This window comes from Vulpes vulpes, chromosome 15 (assembly GCF_048418805.1).
Source record: "Vulpes vulpes isolate BD-2025 chromosome 15, VulVul3, whole genome shotgun sequence".
Taxonomy (NCBI): Eukaryota; Metazoa; Chordata; class Mammalia; order Carnivora; family Canidae; genus Vulpes; species Vulpes vulpes.
This window is the reverse complement of record NC_132794.1, coordinates 80,973,804-80,999,951: the sequence shown is the minus strand read 5'-3', so window position 1 is coordinate 80,999,951 and position 26,148 is coordinate 80,973,804. Positions and strand designations below refer to the sequence as shown.

Below are 26,148 nucleotides of genomic sequence, written 5' to 3'. Positions count from 1 at the left end.
ATGAGGAAAAACATACATGAACAAAATGAGGTATTTATCAAAGAGATAGAAATCATAATGAAGAGTCAAAAAAGAATCTGTAGAGCTGAAGAATTCAATGAGTGAAATGAAAAAAAAAAAAAGCAGTAGAGAGCATCTGCATCAGAATAGAGCAAATGGAAAACAGAATTAGGTAAACTAGAGGGCAAAATCTTCAAACAACCCCGTCAGAGCAGAGCAAAGGGAAAGTATAAAAAAGAGTAAAAAAAAGCCTACACTATGGTGATAATCATATTGTAATATAGAAATGTGTCCTATCAAGATATTGTACACTTTAAACTTACACAGTATTATATGTCAGTTATATCTCAAGAAGAAAAAGGAAAAAAAATGTGCTGAAAGAAAAATAAAAACTAAAAAAAAAAAAGAAAAACTATCCTGTAAACCAAGCATTCTATATTTAGCAAAATTACCATATTAAAAAGTGAAAGTGATAAAATAATGGCCATTCCACTACACATTTGTTAGAATGGTGTAAATCCAAAACACTGACACCACCAATGCTGGCAAGAGTGTGAAGCAACAGGAACGCTCGCTCATTCATTGTTGGTGGAATGCAAGTTGATACAGCCAGTTTTGAACACACTTTGGCAGTTTCTTATAAAACCAAACATACTAATGAAAAAAAGAAGAAACCCTGCCATTTGCAACAACACGAATAGACTTTGAGGGCATTATGCTAAGTGAAATAGGTCAGACAGAGAAAGAGAGATTTCGCATATATGTGGAATATAAACAACAGCAACAGCAACAACAACAACAAAATTACTAGAAAAAGAGATCAGATTTGTGGTTACCAGAGGCAAGGGTGGGAGGAAGGGGGGTTGGAGGAAGGTGGTCAAAAGGCACAAACTTCAAGTTACAAGATAAATAGGTATTAGGGACATAATGTATAACATGATGAGTGTAGGCACCACTGCTATGTGATATATATGAAGAGAGTTATTGTGATATTGCTGAGAGAGTAAATCCTAAGAGTTATCATTACAAAGAGAATTTTTTTCTTTTTTTTCCCATTTATTTTTATTGTATCTATATTAAATGACAGATGTTAACTAAACTTATTGTGGTAATCATTTCACAACATGTAAGTCAAACCTTAATGCTGTATACCCGAAATTCATTCAGTGATGAATGTCAATTATATCTCAATAAAGCTGGGTGTGTGTATGTATATGACTAACTATGCTCTTACAGTGCAATGTAGCAGACACATTGGTATTTAAAACTTATGTCCATAAAAAAATATGGATGTATATGGATGTTTATAGCAGATTTATCCATATCTGTGAAAACTTAGAAGCAATCACAATGTCTTTTGTTAGGATAGATAAACTGTGGTACATTCAGACAATGGAATATTAGTGCTAAGAAGAAATGGGATGGTCTTTTCATGCTGTGAAAAGACACTTGAGGAATCTTAAATGTATATTATACTAAGTGAAAGAAGCTAATCTGACAAGGCTAAATATTGTGTGGTTTCAACTACATGACATTCTAGAAAAGGCAAAAATATGGAAACAGTAACAAGATCAGTGGTTGCCAGGGGTTGGGGGGTAGGGAGAGATAACTAGGAACAGGATTTTTAGAGCAGTGAAACCACCCTGTATGATACTATAATGGTGGATACATGTCATTATACATTCGTCAAAATCCATAGAATATAAAACACAAAGAATGAACCCTAACAAAAACTATGAACTTAGGATGATGATGATATGTCAGTGTAGATTCAGTTGTAACAAATGCACTATTCTACTATGGAATGTTGATAGTGGGGGAGGCTGTGGATGTGTTGGGGTCAAGGAGTATTTGGGAACTTCCTGTACTTTCTGCTCAATTTTTCTGTGAATCTAGAACTCATCTAAAAAGCAAAGTGTATTAAAAACAATAAAAACAAGGTAATATTTCTAGATTAACAAAAACAGAGAATTTTTGTTGCTACATATCTACTCTACAAAAAATACTAAAGACAGTCTTTAAGATTGTAAGGAAGTGACACCACATGATAACTTGAATCCACCAACCCCCACCCCCCACCCAAGAATTAGGAGCAGTGGAAAAAAGCCCCTTACCCAGGAACATATAAAAAAGAGTATAATATTTTTTCTATTTAAAAAAATATTTTATTTATTTACTTAGAGACAGCGAGAGCAAGCGTGACCAGGGAGAGGGGCAGAGGAAGAGACAGATGTGAGGCTCCATCCCACTACCCACAGATCATGACCTGAGCCTAAATCAAGAATTAGTCCTCAACTGACTGAGCCACCCAGGCTCCCCATGTTTTCTATTTTTAAAATTGATTTAAAATACAATTGTTTTAACAGTAGCTGTAAAAATTGTATTATTGGGTTTATCACATGTAATCTATATGAGTCTATAAATAAGTCAGTCTTTCCTTAATTTCCAGGGTGGCTCTATTGGTTAAGTGTCTGACTTTTGATCTCAAGTCAGGTCTTGATCTCAGAGTTGTGAGTTCAAGCCCAGTGTGGAGCCTACTTAAAGAAAAGTCCTAAGATTGTACCAAGCAATAATCTGTTTTGATTAGTTTATAACATAAATAGACATAATATGTATGACAGTAATAGGACAAAGAGGAAAGGAGTTCCTATATTTTACTGGGATTAAATTGGTATAATCTGAAGTAGATTGTGATAAATTATGATGCATATTTTAATTCCTAGAACAAGCATCCAAAAACAGTGAAAAATTACAGGAATTAAAGTGGTGTATTAGAAAGTACTTAATAATTTTAAAAAGGGCATTAAAGGAGGAACAGAGGAAAAACAGTAACAAAGACATGACAGAAAATAATTAGCAAAATAGCTGACATAACTTCTCCTATATTAGTAACTTGTTTACATTTGATGTTATTAGGCACACTAATAAAAAGCCAGAGAATAATAGTGAAAGGGAATATAAGGGAAGGGAGAAGAAATGTGTGGGAAATATCAGAAAGGGAGACACAACATAAAGACTCCTAACTCTGGGAAACGAGCTGGGGGTGGTGGAAGGGGAGGAGGGCGGGGGGTGGGGGTGAATGGGTGACGGGCACTGTGGGGGGCACTTGACGGTATGAGCACTGGTTGTTATTCTGTATGTTGGCAAATTGAACACCAATAAAAAATAAATTTATTATTAAAAAAAAAGCCAGAGATTGTCAGACTGGATTGAAATAAAAGCCTCAACAATATCCAACTATATGCTGTCCACAAAGAATACACTTTAGATTCAAAGATACAAATAGATTGGACATAACCAGATGGAAGAGATCCCGGCCCGGGGCGCTCCCAGAACAAACGAGGCCCTAGAGAGCTCCACCTAGTTCACAGGATAATATCCCGCCGCAGAACTGGGAGTCGGCAATGGCCAAACCCCAGGTGGTTGTAGCTCCTGTATTGATGTCTAAGCTGTCTGAGAACGCTCCTGAATTTTATCCATTAGGTTACTCTTCTAATTATACAGATTCCTATGAAGGTGGCTGTGAGGATTATCCCACTCTACCAGAGTATGTTCAGGAGTTTTTGAATCATCTTACAGAGCAGCCTGGCAGTTTTGAAACTGAAATTGAACAGTTTGCAGAGACCCTGAATGGCTGGGTTACAACAGATGATGCTTTGCAAGAACTTGTAGAACTCTTCTAGAGCAGTAATTAAAGAAGAGCTGGAGTGGCTATACTAATCTTAGACAAAATAGACTTTAAGACAAAAATGTTACTAGAGACAAAGAGGGACATTTTATAATAATAAAAAGTATACTCTAGAAAATGATGTGTGTCAAATAAATATATAGATTTTCTGTTTCAAAAGATTATATAAATGCTGTCAAACTGTGTCTTTATGCAGTGTGATTTTTAAAAATAGTTTATTTATTTATTCATGAAAGACACAGAGAGAGGCAGAGACACAGGCAGAGGGAGAGGCAGGTTCCCTGCCGCGGAGCCCGACTCAGGATTCAATCTCAGGACCCCGGGATCCTGACGTGAGTCAAAGGCAGACTCTCAACCCCTGAGCCCCCCAGGCGTCCCAAGTGGGTACCCTGTCTTCTTATCCAAGACAGACTCAGTGGTCTCAAAAGCCAAAATGTTGACATTTTTTATTTCCAAAAATAAACTGTTGAGCATCCCAGGTGTCCCTGCAGTTTGCTTTTTAAAAGTGAAATTTGAAAAAAAAAAAAAAAGTGAAATTTGTTTTATATGATTCATTCACGTTGCAATATGCAGATATGGTTTATTTGTGATATTTTGATGTATGCATAAATCAGAATATTTTATCCAGTTCTAGATTGATGAAAACTTAGGTTGTTTCCAATGTTTCTCAATTTCAGAAATGCAATGAACATTCTTGTACATGTCTCTGTTTCCATATGGTGGACAATTTCTCCAGGGAATACACTTAGGAATGGAATAACTAGCTTGCAGGATAATGCCAAAATATTTTCTTTCTTTTTTTTTTTTAAGATTTTATTTATTCATTCATGAGACACACACACAAACATACAGAGGCAGAGACACAGGCAGAGGGAGAAGCAGGCTCCATGCAGGGAGCCCGACATGGAACTAGATCCCGGTTCACCAGGATCAAGCCCCGGGCTGAAGGCGGCGCTAAACCGCTGAGCCACCCGGGCTGCCCCCAAAATATTTTCTAAATGGGTTGTACACATTTACATTTTTACCAGCAGTATATGAGAATTCATGTTTTCATGCATCATGGCCAAAACTTGAAATTACTGTGCTTATGAGTTTTTTGTAACCTGATGTTCATAAAACTAATTTTTGCTGTTTTAATTGCATTTTTCTGACTAGTATTGACATTGTGTATCTTTTCATATGTAAATAGTCACTGTTTCTTTTCTTCCATTAATTGCTTTCTCTCTAAGAATTGTGGGGAAAAAAAAAGTTGTGAGAGTCTTCATAGATGTTCTGGATAAAAATCTTTTGTTTGCTATATGCTTTGCAAATATACTTTTTCAATCTGTGCCTAATGCATTTAAGTTCATTTATGGATTGTCACTGAGAAAATTTTAGTTGTAAAGTATTAAAATTTATTTTTTTCTTAGAATATTTGCCTCATAAATCTTTTTTAAGAAATATTCTTTCCAAAAAAAAAAAAAAAAGAAATATTCTTTCCAACCCTCATCATAAACACGGACATATTTTCCCCTAAAAGAATATTTCACAGTTCATATTTAGATCTTAAATTCATGTAATAGTTATTTTTCTGTTTTCCTCCTATGGTAGGAAATGTTAGTTTTCTTCCAGATGGAGAATCAGTTGCCCCAACATCATTTGTTAAATTACTTATGCTCCCTCTGATTATTTTAATGCTATCTCTGTTGTATTCCAAATGACCACTTATTTGATGGTCCGCTTTTAAGCTCTGTATTATTTTCTCATGGATTTTTCTTCTATCTCTATTCCTATGTGAATATTAGACAATTTTATAACTTTTAACTAAATCCCAATATACTATAGCTATCTTTCTTATTTTTTAACATTTTAATTTATTTTTTTATGTAGGCTTCATACCCAGCATGGAGCCCAATGCGGGGGCTTGAACTCATCATCCTAAGATCAAAACCTGAGCCAAAATCAAGAGTCAGATGCTTAACTGACTGAACCACCATGCACCCCTCAATATAGTGTAGCTATCTTTATTCTTGTTTTTCACATTCATCTAACTACTCCTGATCCTTTTCTCTTATACATAAATTTTAGAATCAGCTTGTCAAATTTCATAAAAATCTCCTGTAGGCATGGACTTTGGACAAGGTTCTAGGCTTATGCCTGCTTTGGGATGATACTGGAAATGGACTTTCATTTTAATTAATTTTGTGATAGATGCTTAGAAATAAGTTGTAGTTGCTTTTACATTTGTTATTTGCTCCTGATATGATACATGTAGCCAAACCTACAAAACAGTCAGGAGTGGGTTGGAAGGACAAGATAATATAACATCAAATGAGAATGTCAAAGGGAGCTTCTGCAATAGAAAGAATCCTTATTTCCTATGGGTGGTATAATTCATAGCTTCATACCCCTTTTCTCTGGAACCTTGGAGGGGTTTTAGGAAATTCTTTGGAATACTTGTTTCTTGATTTGTATAACAGCATTCATAAGTTACCATAAACATTGACAATAGAGAATCTTTACATTCTCTGTAACTTGTATTTCTGTAAATCTCATGACCTTCCTAATAATATCACTGCACTGAGACAATGCAGACTGGAGTCAGAAGTTGTATTGAAGCAAAGTCCCCAGATCCTAGTGACCTTGGTTATTTGAGGGAGGGAAAGAAAGTGAAAGTGAAGGGGATTATTCCAGAAATTCCAAGATGATGGACAAACTATTTTTCACATAGGACCATGAACTTTTGCAATTGGAAAATGGAAAAAGATTTATTTCGACAGAGGATTTTTTTTTAAGATTTTATTTATTTATTCATGAGAGACAGAGGAGAGAGAGAGAGAGAGGCAGAGGGAGAAGCAGGCTCCATGCAGGGAGCCCGACGTGGGACTTGATCCTGGGTCTCCAGGATCATGCCCTGGGCTGAAGGCAGTGCTAAACCACTGAGCCACTGGGGCTGCCCTCAACAGAGGATTTCTACTTTTTGTCTCCTTCTACATAGTTTAGCTTCACTGAGAAACAGTTTTAGTTCAAAATGGCCAAGTTTTAAAGCTTCTTGTTGATTCGTTAGGATATACCTAAGAATGGCCTAAGAAGCACAGTCACCTGAAGAAAAAAGAAGCAGCAAAGTCATCTGAGACTTTAGAATATTTTGGTATAAAAGAACATTGTATTACATCCTGCTTTATGTGACATATTTGTAAGTTTCCATACCCTTTTCTATTTAAGATATTTGGTTTTATTATTTATTTATTTTAAAAAGATTTATGTATTTATTTTAGAGAGAGAGAGAGAGAGAGCAAGTGGGAGGAGGGTCAGAGGGAGAGGAAGAAAAAGAATCTTCAAGCAGACTCCCTGATGAGCGTGGAGCCTGATGTGGGGTTCCATCCAAAAAACAATCCAATTAAAAAATGAGACATGAACAGACATTTCTCCAAAGAAGAATACAGTTGGCCAATAGATACATGAAAAGATCCCCATCATCACTTATCATCAGGGAAATACAAATCAAAACCTGATTAAACCTGATATTTAAAAATGCAAATTAATGGACTCAATCTTCAATTTCTCATTAAAATGTCTGAAGACTTTATTTGGAAGTTTGTCTAAGTTCAATATCTATTTTCTTCCCTAATACTTTGCATTTTATTACTATATTGGCACTTTGCTATATATAGAAAATAGAATGATTTTTTTCCACCAAGTTCTGTATAGATGGCTCCAAATCCCTTCCAATACATACATAAAAAATATTACTGTTTTTCATGGGTGCCATGACATTAGAAATGCTAGGAGGTAGTGACACATCAATCTGATGCTAATGCCCCCCAAGTATACATTTTGGAGGGTAGGTACATTTTCTCTCACTTTACCACTAATCTAATGTGTCATCTCTACTATATATACCAAAATCCTGTGAGGATACTTGGCTCTTATGCAAATTTGCCCAGTTTTACATTCCCGGGGATCAAAGAACTCCTTGGGAAAGTGAACCTTAGAAAACACACAGGCACATTGATGTACACAAAACATACATATTCACACACCCCTCCCCTCCTATGCTCTGGACATCTAAGAAGAATCACACGATGTTCAGGGAAGGGTCAGTGAATTTTTTCTCCAACATGACTTTGTGTGTCCATCTTGTTATTAGCTACTGACACCTTCTCTCCCTCTCCCCCTTTTATATCTGTGTAAAATAAGAAGTTAAGTGCCACTAATCATCCCACTAAAACAGATCAACAACAGATTTCCCACTACTCCCAGAGTTCATCAAACTCATTCATGTAGCTTTACTTAGGAGAGTCAAACACAGAAATGTTTTGTTCTTCTGGGAGAATATACTTCTTGAGGTAGGCCTGTGTTGCTAGAAACTTCCCTTAGAATCACTTTTGCTGCATTCCAAAGATTATTGTGTTTTCATTTTCATTTTGTCTCCATGTAATTTGTAATTTCTTCTTTGATTTCTTGGTTGGCCCATTCATTGTTTAGTAGTGTGTTATTTAACCTCCATGTATTTGTGCTCTTTCCAGATTTTTTCTTGTGGTTGATTTCTAGTTTCATAGCATTGTGGTCAGAAAAGATGCATGGTATGACTTCGATCTCTCTGAATATGTTGAGAGTTGTTTCATGACCTAATATGTGATCCATTCTGGAGAATGTTCCATGTGCACACTTGAAAAGAATGTGTATTTTGCAGTTTTAGGATGGAATGTTCTGATTATATCTGTTAAATCCATCTGGTCTAGTGTGTCATTCAAAGCCACTGTTTACTTGTTGCTTTTCTGTTTGGATGACCTGTTAATTGATGTAAGTGGGGTGTTAAAGTTCCCTGCTATTATTTTTTTTTAATTTTTATTTTTAAAAAGAAATTTTAAAAAAAGATTTTATTTATTTATTTGAGAGAGTGAGCGAGAGGGTGCATGAGTGAGTAGGGGAGAGAGACAGAGCAAGATGGAGAAGCAGACTCCCTCCTGAGCAAGGAATCCAACATGGGGCTCGATTCCAGGCCTCTGAGATCATGACTTGAGCCGAAGGCAGATGCTTAACCGACTGAGCCACCCAGGTGCCCCAGTCCCCTGTTATTATTGTATTACTATTGATTAATTCCTTTATATTTGTTATTAACTGTTTCTTTTAAAGATTTATCTATTTGAGAGAGTGTGCATATGTGAATGGGGAGAGAGAGAGACTGTCAAGTTGACTCTACGCTGAGCACAGAGCCTGACACAGGACTTGATCCCACAACCCCAAGATCACAAAATGAGCTGAAATCACGAGTTGGATACTTGACCAGCTGAGCCGCCCAGGTGTCCCTCCTTTCCCTCACTTTGAATCTGTATGTGTCTTTAGGTCTGAAATGAATCTCTTACAGGCAGCATATACATGGATCTTGTTCTTTTATCCATTCCATCACCCTCTGTCTTTTGTTTGGAGCATTTAGTTCATTTATGCTTATTTATTGGTAAATATGTGTTTATTGCCATTTTGTTACTTGTTTTGTGGTTGTTTTTGAGGTTCTCAGTTTCTTGTGCTCTTCTCTCATGGTTTGCTGGCTTTCTTTAGTGATAGACTTGGATTCCTTTCTCTTTATTTTTGCATATCTACTACTGGTTTTTGATTGTGGTTACCATTAGGATTGTACATAACATCTTCTACATATAGCAGTCTATATTAAATTGATTGTTGCTTAAGTTTGAGCCCATTCTTCACCTCCCCCCCCCCCCACCATGTTTTTGGTATATGGTATCAAAATTTACACCCTAAAGAAGATGCATATATACACAATGGAATATTCAGTCATAAAAAAGAGTGAAATTTTGCCATTTATAATAACTGGATGGATCTAGAGAGTATAATGTTAAATGAGATTGAGAAAAAAAATAATACCATATGATGTCACTCATTTGTGGAATTTAAGAAACAAAACAGGGATCCCTGGGTGGCGCAACGGTTTGGCGCCTGCCTTTGGCCCGGCGCGATCCTGGAGACCTCGGATCGAGTCCCACGTCAGGCTCCCTGCATGGAGCTTCTTCTCCCTCTGCCTGTGTCTCTGCCTCTCTCTCTCTATCATGAATAAATAAATAAAATCTTAAAAAAAAAAAAAAGAAACAAAACAGTGAACGAGGGAATAAAAAAATGTGACAAACCAAAAAAAAGACTCTTAACTATAGAGAACAAATGGTTACAGGAGGGGAGGTGGGTGGCGGCATGGGCAAAATAGGGGATAGGGATTAAGAATACACCTATCTTGATGAGCATTCATATATGGAACTCTTTTAAAAAATTTTTTTAATTTATTCATGAGAGAATGGAGGCAGAAATATAGGCAGAGGGAGAGGTAGGCTCCCCGCAAGGAGACCAGTGTGGGACTTGATTCTGGATCCTGAGATCACATCCTGAGCCAAAGGCAGATGCTCAGCTAAGCCACCCAGGCATCCCAATATATGGAACTCTTGAATCACTATATTATAAGCCTGATATTAATATAGCACTATCTTAATTCACTGGAATTAAAAAACATTTTAGGGATCCCTGGGTGGTGCAGCGGTTTGGTGCCTGCCTTTGGCCCAGGGCGCGATCCTGGAGACCCGGGATCGAATCCCACATCAGGCTCCTGGTGCATGGAGCCTGCTTCTCCCTCCGCCTGTGTCTCTGCCTCTCTCTCTGTGACTATCATAAATAAATAAAAATTAAAAAAAAAAAACAACAAACTAGCAAAAGTCAAAACCTACAACTCTGCCCCTTTGCACTTTCTATTCCTCTTCTGCTGCTTTAAAAAAAAAAAAAAAACATTTTTAAGTTTTTTTTTAAGTAGGTTCCACATTGGGTGTGGAGCCCAACACTGGGCTTGAACTCACAACCCTGAGATCAAGACCTGAAGGGAGATCAAGAGTCAGACACTTAACTGACAGAGCCACCCAGGCAGCCATGGAATTAATATATTTTAAAAAATTTATTTATTCATGAGACACAGAGAGAGAGGCAAAGACATAGGCAGAAAAAGAAGCACGCTTCCCGTGGGGAGCCTGATGTGGGGCTTGATCCCAGGACCCCAGGATTGCACCCTGAGCCAAAGGCAGATGCTCAACTACTAAGCCACCCAGGTGCCCCTGGAATTAACATTTTTAAAGAAGGGATACATAAAAAGAAAGAAAAAACTTAATAGAGGTTCAGTGTCCTTAAATCCCTTTGCCTATTCATTTAATGCCTATATTTTAGGGCATGCTACTTCAACAAAACACTGATATCAACTACTTTTTTAGAAAAGGGTTACTTAAAAAAATAATCTTATATAAAAACTCTTGCACATTTAAATGCACTTGAGAAATGCAGATCAATAGAAAAAAATTGGTTTATAATACAAACATTTTCATGTATTTCCTTTTAGTATGCTTTTTTCTCTCTTTATAGGTAATATTAAAATTTTTAATATGCACAATTAGTTGGTATGCAATCATATCCCAATAATTTTCCTTTTAAAATATATAATATTTGGGGATGCCTGGGTGGTTCAGTGGTTGACCATCTGCCTTTGGCTCAGGGTGCAATCCTGGGGTTCTGGGATGGAATCCTGAATCGGGCTCCCCAGGGGAGCCTGTTTCTCCCTCTGCCTGTGTCTCTGTCTCTCTGTGTCTCTCATGAATAAATAAAAATCTTTAAAAAAATTTTTTTTAAATCTTTAAAAATTATATCAAATTTATAGCTTCTAGTTTGAATGAGTATATGTGGACTTTAAAAATGTGAACATTTAGGTCACATCCACATTTTCCCCACTTGACAAAACAAAATACAGCACTAAAGGTTTGTAATCAACTTATTTATTGAATTACTTCTTAAACATTACTGCATGTTGGAATCACTGGGGAGCTTTGCTAAGGCCCTACCCCAGACCAATTAAAGTAAAATCTCTCAGGTGGGATCTTCATAAGCTGTGATAGTTATGTGCTGCCAAGTTTGAGAACTGTTATAGCGGTGATTCTCAGACTTGAGAGGGTATCAGAGTCACTTGAGGGCTTATCAAAGCACAGGGTGGTGTCCTGCCCCCATAGCTTCTGATTCAGGAAGTCTGGAGTGGGCTTGAGGAGATGCATTTCTAACTAGTTCCCAGGTGAGGCTGATGCTGATGATCTGTGGACGTTGCTTTGAAAGCCATTGATTTGTAGAGATTTGAAAGCCATTGATTTTCCTTTAAGAGAGACTGACTACCTAAGAGAGATTTACAAGGACAAAGGGTAATATCTATTTTTCTGACAAAGGAACTTAATCAAATTGTTTTCAGGATCGGGTGTATAAATTTATAACTTTATTAGCAACGTATAGCTATGCTAGCTGCACTTTACCATTTGTGAAATTATAATAATTATTATATTTTATATATTTATATATTAGAATGATATATAATTATTGTTTTTAGTTTTGCAGATCTTATAGGCAGGAAATGTTTTTTGGAAAACAGTTTAATTTTGAACATCACCTCAGGCACTAAAGGCAGTATCAAGTGATTTAAATAGTTGATTGTTAAAACTTAAGCTATAAAAAGACCAGGGCTCTGTCTTGGAGATAGGAGTTGGTGGTGGGGAGGAAGGAAGATGCTCTCTCTTTGAAGGTCAGTGTTTTCTGGGAAACATTTTGGTTTTGCCCCGTTTGGTACCTTCAGTATGAGTGCTGTTAGGATGCATAATTGCCAAAGTGTTTTTAATCTTTACATCAGACTCACCTCTAGAAATTCTGACTGAATCTTTATTTTTTTTACCCCCCCTCCCGACTGAATCTTTAAAGATTTTATTTATTTATGAGAGAGAGAGAAAGAGAGAGAGAGGCAGAGGGAGAGGCAGAGGGAGAGGCAGAGGGAGAAGCAGGCTCCAGGATGTAGGGAGCCTGACGTCTGACTGAATCTTTAAAGAGTTCTCCAGGTGATTCTCATAGGAAGCAGGAATGAAGAGCCCTAGCTGGTGAGGAGATGAAGGCCCTACAAGGTGTTGCATTTGTGGTGGCATCTCTGAGCTGGGCGAGTTCCACAGCATTGTGCTGGTCTAGCCCGTGGTGGGTCAGTGGGAGGTGCTGAGAAGGGAGGGCCTCTATCAGATGCAAAGACAACTAGGCTTAAGCATGTGCGCTCTATAAATAAAACTCACAAAATTTACAGGAAGGAAAGCAGACATAGCGATTGCCAAGGTATCTAAGAAGGAGGCCACCAGATGCCCTGCTTGATATTAGCAGTTTTGAAAGAGGTATAGAAACCCCAGAAGCACTGGCATCTTGGTTGCTTAGTTATATAGATATTTCCTAGGCTTGAACTCTTGGAGGCCAGATTCTCAGAGTGCTGAGTCCTGCATGGGGAATTGATGTGTTAGGTTCATGCGGCCCTGTTCTCTTTGAGGGGGCTCATATGCCCTGGGAAGAAGGAACACATCACGGGAGCACTGTTTCACATATTTATTTTGTCACATAGCCTGTTCTATATTTCCTTGTCCCTCTCTTCCGAAGCACTAGATATTCACTCAATTCTCAGATTATGAGAGACTGTTTTTGCCACTTCTCCACTGCTGTGGGACTTGGACACATGAATTAACCTACCCGATATTTAGCAAGATACATTCCAGCTCAGGATTGTTATAAGAATTTCTTTGAAATTGTCTGCCATATTGTACATCTGGCTGTTTTAGAAAGGTTTACCAGTGTGTGTGGATCAAATTCTTTCTGGCCCTAAATGCTGTCCTAGTAAAGTCCTGGACATCTCATATTGGAGGAGAAGAGGACAAGGACATGGCTGATTTGGGCCATAAGCATTGCAGCTGTCATACTTGCAAGCCTCTCCCACCAGGATAAGGATGCATTTGCATGGTACCATTCAGGCCGTCAAACCCCCTTAGTTTACCTTTGAAAGCCCATAAGAAATGTAGGATGGTTTTGCTATCCCCACTTTTTCCTACAAGGAAAGTACGGTTCAGGAAATTCTAGACCTCTCTAGGGCCACACAGCTGACACATGTTAGAGTAGGACTTTAAGCTTTGTCTTGAAGTTTTGGGCTTTTCTCAAACTTTGATTTTCATCAGTGTTACCTGGAGAGCTTGGTAAAAATGCAGAACCCAAGTCCTATCCAGTGTAGGTGAGCCTGTGGCTCTGTGGGCTTCAGGAGCTGGCTCTCTGATGATTCTGATGAAAAGCCAAGTTCAAGAAGCACTGCTTCAGACTCTGCTCTGCCCACAATCTAATATGTTAGGTCCCAGAGATAGTCTAGATGAAGGCAGTCACCTCATCAGAGAAATCATTATTTCAGCAAACATAAGATTTCCCTTGCCATGTGTCCTGGGAGGTGAAAAGGGTTTTCAAGATAGGGAAGACAGTTCAGGAAGGGCTCTCTGGGCTTGGTCAAGGCATGTAGGTGTGCAAACACAGTAAGCAGGGTAGTATATTCTGGGATCCTGTAAGGGAGGAAGCACCAAGAAAAGATTATAGAAGGCTAGAATGGGGCCTGACCACCAAGATCTCTGAATTTTGGGCTAAGGATCTGGGCTATATCTGTGTTCTTTAGGAGTACAGGTGATTGGCTAGGTGACCATAACACTAAGACAGCCTGTTAAGAAAATATTTCATGTTAAGGCATTGATGGAGACTTAAGTGGGTAAGTGAATTAACACTCTTTTTCTGTTTTTTCCACTTGATTTTGGCCTCAAATTGAAGAGCTGGACACAAGCAAGGAGAGAAGTGATGGTCTACTAGGGACAGAACCAGGCCCCCAGTCAGGAGCCTGTTCTCATGGGCCTGATGACAAGCTTCCTGTGCCCACTGATTCTAGAAAGACAGAACATGTTTCTGGACAACAGTATCCCTCTGTGACTCTTGGAGTCAGTAGTGTAGATGTAGCTACAGATTCCCCTGTGATGACTAGGGCAAGCTTAGGAGCTTCTGGTGCTTTGTGTAGTTCCCTGTCTCCCACAGGCAGTTCAACAGTCTGGCCTCAAGCTGCTCCCGCCTTTGACATATTCTCCCAGTGAAAAGTCTAGAGAATTGGGAAGCCAGAGACAAAATCCCATCCCAGGACAGGGGCCCCTTGAGACACTAACTGGCTTGTCTAGGGGAGACCTAGGGCTATCTCAGCGATTCAACCACCAACTCCTGGGTCCATCATTGCAGGAATGTCCAGAATGGGAAGAACCCTAGAGTCCAAGGCTCAAGATGCTTCTACAGGATTTTCTAAAATTCCAATACCCAAAGAATCCCCAGGAGATACTTCTTGATATGAGAGATCCACAGTCAGACACAAAAAAGCTGTTCCAGGTCATGCTTCAGGATTTTCATTCTTGGCAGGTGCTCTTAGATGAGAGACTCAAGAGGATACTTCAGGAATATCTTTCATCCTGGGGGCAGCAGCCTGGTTGGGGGGAACAGCAAGGGAACATGCTGCAGCCCTATCTGCCCACAGTCCAGTATCAGCAGCAGCCCAGCTGGAGAGAACAGCAGGGGAACATGCTACAGCCCTATCTGCCCACCGTCCAGTATCAGCAGCAGCCCCAGGGCTAGCAAACCAACTTCTCTCAGATGAAGAGAACAGCATGGGAACATTCTGCAGCCCTATATACCTACATTCTGGTAGCAGCAGCAGCCCCAGGGCCAGTGGACTGGTTGGAGACAACAGAAGAGACAGATGCAGTGGCTTCATCGGTCTATGGCCCAGTATCCGCAGCAGGCCCAGCCCCAGCCCCAGGCCCAGAGTTAGCAGCCAACTGGGGGAGAACAGCTGAGGCAGAGGCTGTAGTCCTATCTCCCCATGGTCCAGTATCTGCAGCAGCCCCAGAGTCAGTAGCCCACTTGGAGAGAGCAGCTGAAGCAGATGCTGCAGTCCCATTCACCTAGAGCCCGGGATCGGCAGCATCCCCAGGGTCAGCAGACTGGCCAGGGAGAACAGCTGAGGCAGATGCTGCAGCCCAGTATAGTCCAGTATCAGCAGCAGCCACAGGCCCAGCCCAGGAGCACAGCAGGGACAGATGCTGCAGGTCTGTCTGCCCACATTCCTGCAGCTCAGTCCAGAAGGCCAACAGTCCCTGAAGGCTACAACCCCACGGCCTCCATCCCAGGGCAATGCATAAGGTGCATAAGTTGGTGGCTGCCAACTCTTCAATAGTCTCTGATGTTGGGGCATGGGATGCAGCTGCCTCAGCAATAGCCCCTAAATTAATGCTCCTTTGGAGACTGCTCTCCAGATACAAAAACCTGTGTGCGTGAGCATCTCCACCCATTGCTGCAGCTGTGGGCTTTGTAGCTGCCCTTGCAGTCTCTGAAATAGTGAAGTAATTGCCTACTTTGGAGTTTCTGAAGTCATGTCAATAAACCCAGAAGCAGCTTTGTATTGTCTCCAAAACTGCTGATGGTCTTGAGTACAAGACAGTTATATTCTTTCCCATCAAAGGATCTAGGCGCCCTCCTGAAGCAGAAATTAGCACAGGAGATTCCAGAGGAAGGTGCTTCGGCTGCCACTGTCATCTGTCTAGGCTACTAAGAGTGCCACAGGGGTGGGGGTGGGGGTCCATTCAGATTCCTGTCTGGGAGCAAGGGCAGGATCTGAATGGTTTTGACTGAGATATAAATGTTCATGAGGTTAAAGACTTTGACAATTTTATAAGGGATGGCTCTGCCTCTGGTTCGCACCAACTCATGACCACCACGTCTCTGTAGGGGCGGTTGGACACTCATCTCTGGGGCCTGTCACTGCTGCTGTTTTTACCATTTCATTGTTGCACAAATTAGCTATGAACTAATGGAGTCATAGCTCTCATACAATGTTCCTCTTCTTACATATGATACAGGATGCAGATCTCAGTTGTTATCCTAATGTGAATGAAAAAGGATTTAAAATCTTATTTCCAGGAGAGATCCTTGATTAAAAATTAACTTTGGACATTGAGAAGAACCAGCACTTAAGAGTCATAATCTGTGCTTAAGGGGTTTAGCCCCAGTGGGGATGCAGGTTACACTGTAGCTTTTATTTTTTCTGATGGATCAATAAAATTGTTATGTATTTATTTTCTGAGTCACTGCATTTCCCTGCTACTCAATGTCCTCCACCATCTTAGGTTTAGAACAAGGCATTCTTCAGCTTGTTACTGGGGGCTGTCTTTCCCCTCACCAACTTATTTTCCAAGCCTTGTCTCGCTTTCTTTTCATTCAGCTAAACAGATCTAATGCCTGAGTCTTGAGCAACACCCATCACCATTCTTCATCCATGTCTTTGCTCATGACTTCCTTTCAGCTAGGGTTATTTTTTATTTTTTTAAAAGACTTTATTTTATTTATTCATGAGAGACACACACAGAGAGAGAGGCAGAGACATAGGCAGAGGGAGAAGTAGGCTCTTCGCAGGGAGCCCGATGTGGAACTCAATCCCATGACCCTGGGATCACGCCCTGAGCGGAAGGCAGACACTCAACGGCTGAGTCACCCAGGTGTCCCCAGCTAGGGTTATTTTTTATCTAAAAACAAAGCCTAAAAACTCATTTTTTTTGAAAAATTAATTATTTTAGAGAGAGAGAAATAGCTCGAGCAGGGGGAAGGGCAGAGGGAGAGAGAATCCTCAGGCCAACTCCCTGCTGAATGAGACCTATTTTCAGCTATGGATATATAGGAGTATTCTGTGTCGTATGTTGGATATTACAAGTCTATGGAGCATGCATGTTTATATGTTCTCTTTTATTAAACACAGTTGCTGGGATGCCTGGGTGGCTCAGCGGTTGAGCGTCTGCCTTCCGCTGAGGTTGTGACCTTGGGGTCCTGGGATTGAGTCCTGCATTGGGCCCCCTGTGAAGTGCCTACTTCTCCCTCTGCCTGTGTCTCTGCCTCTCTCTGTGTGTCTCTCGTGAATAAATAAATAAAATCTTTTAAACCTGGTTAAAAGATTATAGATCAATTTCTACTCGTGCAAGTCAGGAAGGATAGACACTGGAAATTAACTTGAAATTTTTCCAAAAAATTAAGAACTATACCAAGAACAGGAATAATGGTTAGCAGAAGCAGACACACAATACCAGGTATAAAACCATGTGTTTTCAGACAATATAGTCCCAAAATTCCCAAGAGGAGAATATACTACAAAGACTAGACTCCCGGGACACCTGGGTGGCTCAGTGGTTTAGTGCCTGCCTTCGGTCCAGGGCATGATCCTGGAGTTCCCCATCGGACTCCCTGTTTCTCTCTCTGCCTGTGTCTCTGCCTCTCTCTCTCTCTCTCTCTCTCCGTGTGCCTCTCACGAATAAATAAATAAAAATCTTAAAAAAAAAAAAAGAAAAAGACTAGACTCTCTAGATCATAGGAGATGAAGCCTCTGGTCACCCAACTGACTATAATAAGATGACAAATAGGTGCAAGGCAGTCAAGGGAAGATTGGGCGTGAACAGCCTGTGAACAGGCTTGATGGACACAGAAATGGGGAGACTGGTCTTTTAAAAAAGTAAATCTTTTGGGGCATCTGGGTGGCTCAGTTGGTTAAGCGTCTGCCTTTGGCTCAGGTTGTGATCTCAGGATCCTGGGGTCAAGCCCTGCATTGGGCACCCTGCTCAGGGCAAGTCTACTTTCCTCTCTTCCTCTCCCTCTGTGATCTCTCTCACTCTCACTCTCTCTCAAATAAATAAAACTTTAAAAAAAATTAAACTTTTTATTGAAAGTATTAGAGAAAAGTGCCCAGATTATAAGTATACAGCTCAAATCATATAAAATAAACACACTTGTATAACCACCTGTTGGTTCAAGAAATTCAGTATTATCAACACTACAGTCCCTTACCCCTCTAGTGTTGACTAGTCTCCTGACTTCTAACTCCATGCGTTATTTTTTCCTGCTTTTGCTATACTTTTTAATGCCAACCAGGAGTACCAAGGGCAACAATTTAGTCCAAGTGTAGGCTTATTGGCTTGCTGCAACAAGGGAGGGCACCTCAGCAACTTAAGTGCATCTTGGTTAGAAGAGGGAGTAGGGAAAGCCTGGGCTTGGGTTGAATAATTCTGAGTGGGATCTAGGGGAAGTGGGATCAGCTCTAAATTGGTAGCTGCCATAAGGCAGCTTAGCAATTAAATATCTCCGTAATGTTGGGTCAGAAGATGGGAACAGCGAGGCGGAACTGGTGCATCATTAGCAAAAGAGGCAGGAGTAACTTGAAGAAAGGAGTCATTATGGCACTTTACAGCTGTGACATGACCTTGGGAGAAATATTTTTTGTTAACTTTGCAGCTGGCTTGATGTCTGTTATCAGATAATAGATATCTTAGGCAACAGCTGATTTCTTACTTTCCATCTTGGACTAATTCTACTCATTTGGTATAAATAAAATCACACAATATACCTATTTCATGTCTGGCTTCTTCCATTTGATAATGTGTTTGTGAGATTCATCCCTGTAGTTGCACGTAATTGTGGTCTGCTCATTGTTAGTGTGGTGTGATATTCCTCTGTGTCAGCTCACACATGTTACCTGTTCTGTTACAAGCACTGGAGAATTTGTAGTTCTTGGCTCTGACGAAGACAGTGCATGCCTTTAGATGACATTAGGGCCCATTTCTGTTGAACATAGACCAAAAGTAAAATTGCTGGGTCATTTGGTACGCATAGAGTCTGCCATCGTTTTCCAAACCTTCCAATTGTTGCTTCAATTTAGACTCTCACCAGTAGTGTAGGAGAGTTGCAGTTTGCTCCACATTAATGCAGATATTACTTGCCTTTTCATTTGTCATTAGGATGGATGTGGAGTTCTGCCTTGTGAGGCTTTTGTTTCGTTTTATTAAAGTCAGCTCTATGCCCAATGTGGACTTGATTTCACAACACTGGGATCAGGAGTCGCATGATCTACCCACTGAGCCAGCCAGCCAGCCAGGTGCCCCTGCCTTGTGATTTTAAGTGCATTTCCTTGATGGTTATTAAAACAGAGTAATTTACTATGTGTTTATTGGCTATTTGGTTAGGCTTTTTTTGTGAAGTGCTTAAGTCTTTTGTTCATTTTTCTGTTGTGTTGTCAGCCTTTGTCTTATAGGTTATATATATATTTCGGTGAGGGGGTGGGCAGAGAGAGGGAGAGAGAGAATCATAAGCAGGCTCCATGCCCAGCTCGGAGCCCATTGCAGGGCTCCATCTCACGAACTTGACAGCATGACCTCAGCTGAAATCAAGGGTCAGACACTTAACTGATTGAGCTCCCCAAGGTGTTCCACTTTTATTTATATATTCTTGATATAAGGTCTTTGTCAGATATAAGTATTGCAGATTTCATCTACCGTGGCTTGCCTTTTTACTTTTTTTTTTTCTGTGAGATTTTAAGTAATTTCTTTTTTTTTTTTTTCTATTTATTTATGATAGGAACACAGTGAGAGAGAGAGGCAGAGACACAGGCAGAGGGAGAAGCAGGCTCCATGCACCGGGAGCCCGACGTGGGATTCGATCCCGGATCTCCAGGATCACGCCCTGGGCCAAAGGCAGGTGCCAAACCGCTGCGCCACCCAGGGATCCCGATTTTAAGTAATTTCTATACCCTATATGGGGCTGGGACTCAAAACCCCAAGATCAAAGTTACATGTCTACCAACTGAGCCAGCCAGGTGCCCTGCCTTTTTAATTTCTTAATAGTATTTGTTTGCACAGAAAAATCTTAATGTGTTCCAATTTTATTTATATGAGAGAGAGAGAGCACAAGGAGGGGGAGCAACAGGTAGAGGGACAAGAAGAAGCAGGCTCCCTACGGAGCAGGGAGCCTGATATGGGACTTGATCCCAGGACCCCAGGATCATGACCTGAGCTTAAGGCAGGCACTTAGCCAACTGAGTTACCCAGGTGCCCCTAATGTGTTCCAATTTACCAGGTTTTTCCCTTTGTGGTTAGAGTTTATTTACTGATGTGTCCTCAACTTCTAAGCATAATATAGAGTGAATGGATGATTTAATGAAATAATGAAATTAAATATTAAAAATAGGGTGTTCAGGGAAGAATATGCTTAAGGAGGTGTCACTTGAACAAAGGCCAGAATAAAATGGGGGTGAAAAAAGACTAAAAGAAGATGAAGATAAATGAAACCTTATTGAGTAAAAGGAGGAGTATCTCATCAGATTCCCCCAAAAGAGGGTTGAGTGGTGGACATTTAAGAAGAAGCATCAAAGGACTTTTACAAATCAAGATACTGATTCTTGCAAAGTCCTGAGTCTCATGCAGAACTCTGGGAAGAAAACTCCTATAAATGAGTGTCAGTGTTCACAGGAAAATAGGGAACAGTTGGTGGCTGTTCAGAGGAAAACTGAACAAAAATTATGTGGGGAAAGTGTTTCCCTAAGTTCAAAGAAACCCATGGTTAACATCAATTGGATAGCATAGTACTCAACCCCAGTTTTCAACAGTAAAGCAATTTGCCAAATGCTGCCAATTAAGAGATCCTGTGAAAACAAAGCAGTTTTAATATTCCAAAATGATGTGCATTAGTGCTTCATATAACAGACAAACCCATAAAACAAAAGGAGAATGTGTGTTGCTAGAGGCTTCAGGGAGGGGAAATAGCTGCATTTCAACAGGTATAAAGCTTCAGTTATGCGAGATGAATAAGTTTTAGAGATCTACTGACATTGTGCCTAGAGTTAACAATACTATATTGTGCACTTACAAATTTGTTAAGAGAGCAGATCTCATGTGAAATGTTATCATCCCACAATACAAAAAATGATGTGCACTGGTGAACGTATATGCATGTGTATATTTCAACTAGTTTTACTGATTTAGATTTATATGCCATGTAAATTTTATATATGATAAAACCTACCCATTTTATATAAATAGTTCAATGCACTCATGTCATTGCCACCACAGCTGAGTGAACCTTTTCCATCCATTATGCTGCTTTGCAGTCAGTTAATTCTCTCCCATGTAGCGAACTACTTTCTTGCATAAATTTGTCTTTTCTAGAATTTTCTATACATTATATAGCTTTTTATGTCTGATTTCTTTCATACAGCATACAGCTCTGGAGATTCATTCTGTTGTATCAGGAGGCTTTTTAAAAATTTGTGTGTGTGTGTGTTTTTTTTTTTTTTTTTTTTTTTTTTGGGCAGCCCGGTGGCGCGGCGGTTTAGCGCCGCCTGCAGCCCAGGGCTTGATCCTGGAGACCCTGGATCGAGTCCCACCTCAGGCTCCCTGCATGGAGCCTGCTTCTCCCTCTGTCTGTGTCTCTGCCTCTCTCTCTGCATCTCTATGAATAAATAAATAAAATCTTTTAAAAAAATATTTTTTTTTCATTGCTGAAAAAAACCTTCCGTTGTGTGGGTATTCCAAAACTTGTTTACTCATTCATCTGTTGATTGTTAGGTTAACAACTAACAACTGCCTAACAACTGTTAGGTTGTTTCCATGATGAATAATATGCTTATTATGAGTAAACCTGCTATGAACATTCATATAAAGGCTTTGGATGAGAATGTTTTCACTACTCCTTGTAAATATCTACGAGTGCCAGGCCCTGTGATAAGTGTATATCTCATTTTATAAGAATAGCAGAATTATTTTCCAAATGGCTATTTTGTATTTCTGTCAGAAATTTGCTCCATGTTCTTGCCAATACTTGGTGTTTTTATACCTTTAAAATTTTAGCTATTCTAGGTGTGCAATGGTATTTCATTGTGGTTTGAATTTGCACTTCTCTGATTAGTGATGTTAAACATCCTTTCATGAGCTTACTGGCCGTTTGTATATCTTCTTTAATGAAATACCCATTCAAATCTTTTGTTCACTTTTTAAGCAGATTGTCTATTACTGGGTTGTAAGAGTTCTTTATAGATTTTGCATACAAGTCCTCCTTTATTAGATATATGTTCTACAAATATTTTCTCCTAGTCCATGTTATTTTCTTCCTTTGAAATTTTAAAATTGAAGTCCAATTTACGAATTTTTCCTGTTTATGGTTTGTGCTTTTTTTCTTCTAGGCACTTTATGGTTTTTGTGTTTATGTTTACATTGTTCATTTCTCTTAGCTTCTGGTAGTGGCTGTCTATCCTCGTTGTCTTGGCTTGCAGCTGCATAACTCCAATGTCTCTGCTGTCACATGGCCTTCCCCCTTCACGTGCCTGGGTTTCTGTGTCTCTTCTATTTGCCCTTAATGGTGTGCTCTGTCCTAATCCTCAGGCCCAGCTCAGTTACCCCAAACCCAGTGCAGGCTGGTACATGGTGCTTGCTGAGACTTATGGTAGCCCTGCTCCTTTTTTCTTTTTACTGCCTTGTTGCACTGGTTACATCTAGGACAATGCTGACTAGAAGAGGGAAGTAGACATCTTAGCCTTCTTCCCAGTTTTAGGGGGAAACTGCTTTTTATTTCACGATTAAGTATGTCAGGTGCAGGTTCTTCCACAGATGCCCTTTAGAAGATTGAGGGTGATCCCTTTAATTTCTTATCAAATCTGAGTGTCTAATTACAAATGAGTATCAATTTTTTTTTCAAATACTTTTCTACATTTTAAAAAAGGTAGGGGTTTTCTTTTTTAGTATGTCAGTATGATTAAATACATTGATTCCAAATGTTAACACAAACTTGCATTTCTAGAATAAACTCTATGACGTATTACTACCTTTTATAGACAGCAGTTTCAATTTATTACTTTTTAGAAATACATTTTGCATCTGTTTATGAGAGATGTTGATGTATGACTTTTGCTTGTGAGGTCTTTTTTTGGCTTTGGTATGTGGGCAATGTTGGCTCATAAATGAGTTGCAAAGTGTTTCTTTCTAGAAGGGTTTATGTAGAATTGTTGATATGTCTCCCTTAAATGTTTGGTAGAATTCATTTGTGCCATCTAGGCCTGTACTTTTTTGTATGTGGAAAGGTTTGTCAGCTACAAATTCAATGTATTAGGGATATTCATGCTTTCTTTTGCTTAAAATTTTTTATTATTTATTTATGTATTTGTTTTATTTATTTATTTAAAAATATATTTAAAAGATTTTATTTATTCGTGAGACACACACACACACACACACACACACACACACAAAGGCAGAGACACAAGCAGAGAGAGAAGCAGGCTCCATGCACGGAGCCCGACGTGGGCCTCGATCTTGGGTCTCCAGGATCATGCCCTGGGCCTGGGCCGAAGGTGGCACCAAACAGCTGAGCCACATGGGCTGCCCTATGTATTTGTTTTAAAGATTTTCTTTGAGGGAGAGAAAGAGAGAGAGAAAGCTCGAGCAGCAGGTGGTGGTAGGGGGCGGGGCAGCAAGGAGATGGAGAAGACTCCCCACTGAGGACCCACAGGGACCTTGATCCTCCTGGATCCCAATGACCTGAGCTGAAGGCAGATGCTTAACAACTGAACCACTTAGGTGCCTCTTCTTTTTCTTTTTTGAGGGAACTTTGGTAGTTTGTGCCTTTCAAGGACTTTTTACATTTCACTTAAGTTGCTGAATTTGACAAAAAGTTAAATTCACACTGCTTTAGCTAGGTCCAACAATTTCAATATATTCATTCAGTTCAAAATATTTTCACAAGATTTCAGACATGTTCAGGGTGGTATGAGTGTAGACTAGTTCAAAGTATTTTCAAATTTTCCTTTTTACCTCTTCAATTCAGGGCTCATTTGGGAAAGGTGTTTTAATTTCCAAATATTTAGGGATTCTTCAGATATCTTTGTTAGTTGATTTCTAATTTAATTGTGTTATGTGTTATGGTCACAGAACAAACTTTACATAGTTTCCATTCTTTTAAGTAACTTGAAACTTGTTTTATAGCCCATAATATGTACACGTGAAAAGAATACATATACTGTTGTTGGGTGGTGGTATATAAATGTCATTTAATTTAGTTGATAGTCATATACTCTTAACTGATTTTCTCTTTGTGATATCACTTAATTATTGAAATATCTATACTCGAAAATTTGCCTATATTTATTTCAATTTTATTGGTTTTTTTTTTTCTTTTTAGGTAGGCTCCGTGCCCAACATAGAGCTTGAACTCACAACCTCAAGATCAAGAGTTGCATGCTCACCAATTGAGCCCAGGTACCCTTTTTTTTTTTTTTTTTAAATTTAAAGATTTTATTTTATCCATGACATACAGATAGAGGGGGGCAGAGACACAGGCAGAGGGAGAAGCAGGCTCCATGCAGGGAGCCTGACGTGGGACCCGATCCCGGGTCTCCAGGATCACAACCTGAGCTAAAGGCAGATGCTCAACCACTGAGCCACCCAGGTGCCCCGAGCCCAGGTACCCCTTAATTTTCAGTTTTTATCTCATACATTTTGAAGCTTTAAGAGTATTGGAACTAGAAGACAACTGCTTTATTTTCGGATTCTCAAATGCTAGAAATACAGAGATCTCTCCCTTGGGGCTATTTGATTTCTGCAGAGAAGAAACGTCCCACCTCTTGCTGAGGGTAAATCTCTGGTTGGCAAGTGCACGGGAGTTGGGAAGGCAGGCATGTATGGGATTAGGTGAATGTTCCATATACAACTGACCATTAATTTCACTGCTTTCCTTTCATGTCTCACTCCTGTCTCCTACAGTATTAAGCATTTCTTAGCCTGGAGCTAAATTGGCTCTTCTAGTCCTTATCTTTATGTGCAAGCACTATAAATGGTGCTTGCTTCTGCTCTGATACACTAGCCATCCTTCTTCCATCTTTCGAATTTTTGATGAGATTTCTTGTTTGTTGTGGTCTTTCTCCTGACTCTCTTTATTGCTGTGGTTTTATAAATGCCATTTTTAAAAGCATTTTAGTGCTGTCCAGAGAGATGTTTAACAAAAAGCACATTTTCTAGTCATTTTACTTAGCTGACCAAACACTGACATTTTTGTAGCCCTTGCTGATCAGTTGCCACATGCTCCTATGTATTAGCTTTTCCCAGAGCTACCTCTTGAATCTACTTGTTCTCACCTGCTCTCAGGTACCAATCCAGTGCCAATTTTACTCTCACAACTACTTAGAGCATGTTGCTTTGAACTTTGCTTTATCTAGAGTTCAGCCTTGCACCCTATGACCAATTATGATCCTTTCTTATCAATGGATGTACAATGAGGAAGGCATGGGAACTTCCATATTTCCTTCTATCCCCTAATTCTGGCTGTCGGGGTAGAGGGCGGGAGGAAACAAAGATTAGAGGTGCCTAGCTGGCTCAGTTGATAGAACATGCAACTCTTGATTCCAGGGTTGTGAGTTCAAGCCCCACATTGGGTGTACAGATTACTACAAATAAAATCTTAAAAGGATTAAAAAGCTTATAATTTAGAACTATGATTACAAGTACGGATCACATATCCACTAGTAAACAATTCATATACAAAGGAAATAGCACCCACTGAATAGGTATGAATTTTAAGAATTGTAAAGTATCTCAAGTAATAATCTGTAAACTGTATCTTTTGTTAAATTAGTGATAGAATTATCAGTTGAATACAATTGATGATTACTGAGAATATCCAAAGCTTTTTGTTCAACTAAGTACTTATCAAGTATTAAGGGCAACCCTTGACCTCTG

The 26,148-nt window shown here is 39.6% G+C and overlaps 1 protein-coding gene across 1 annotated transcript in view; it reads left to right on the top strand.

The window, feature by feature from the left end:
* Window positions 1-26,148, top strand: part of ZNF485 (zinc finger protein 485) — a 76,781-nt gene that overhangs the window by 8,593 nt on the left and 42,040 nt on the right. Inside the window, exon 2 of the mRNA XM_072739408.1 lies at window positions 24,596-24,672. The gene's annotated coding sequence lies outside the window, so the exon portion shown is untranslated. The remainder of the gene's footprint in view (window positions 1-24,595; window positions 24,673-26,148) is intronic.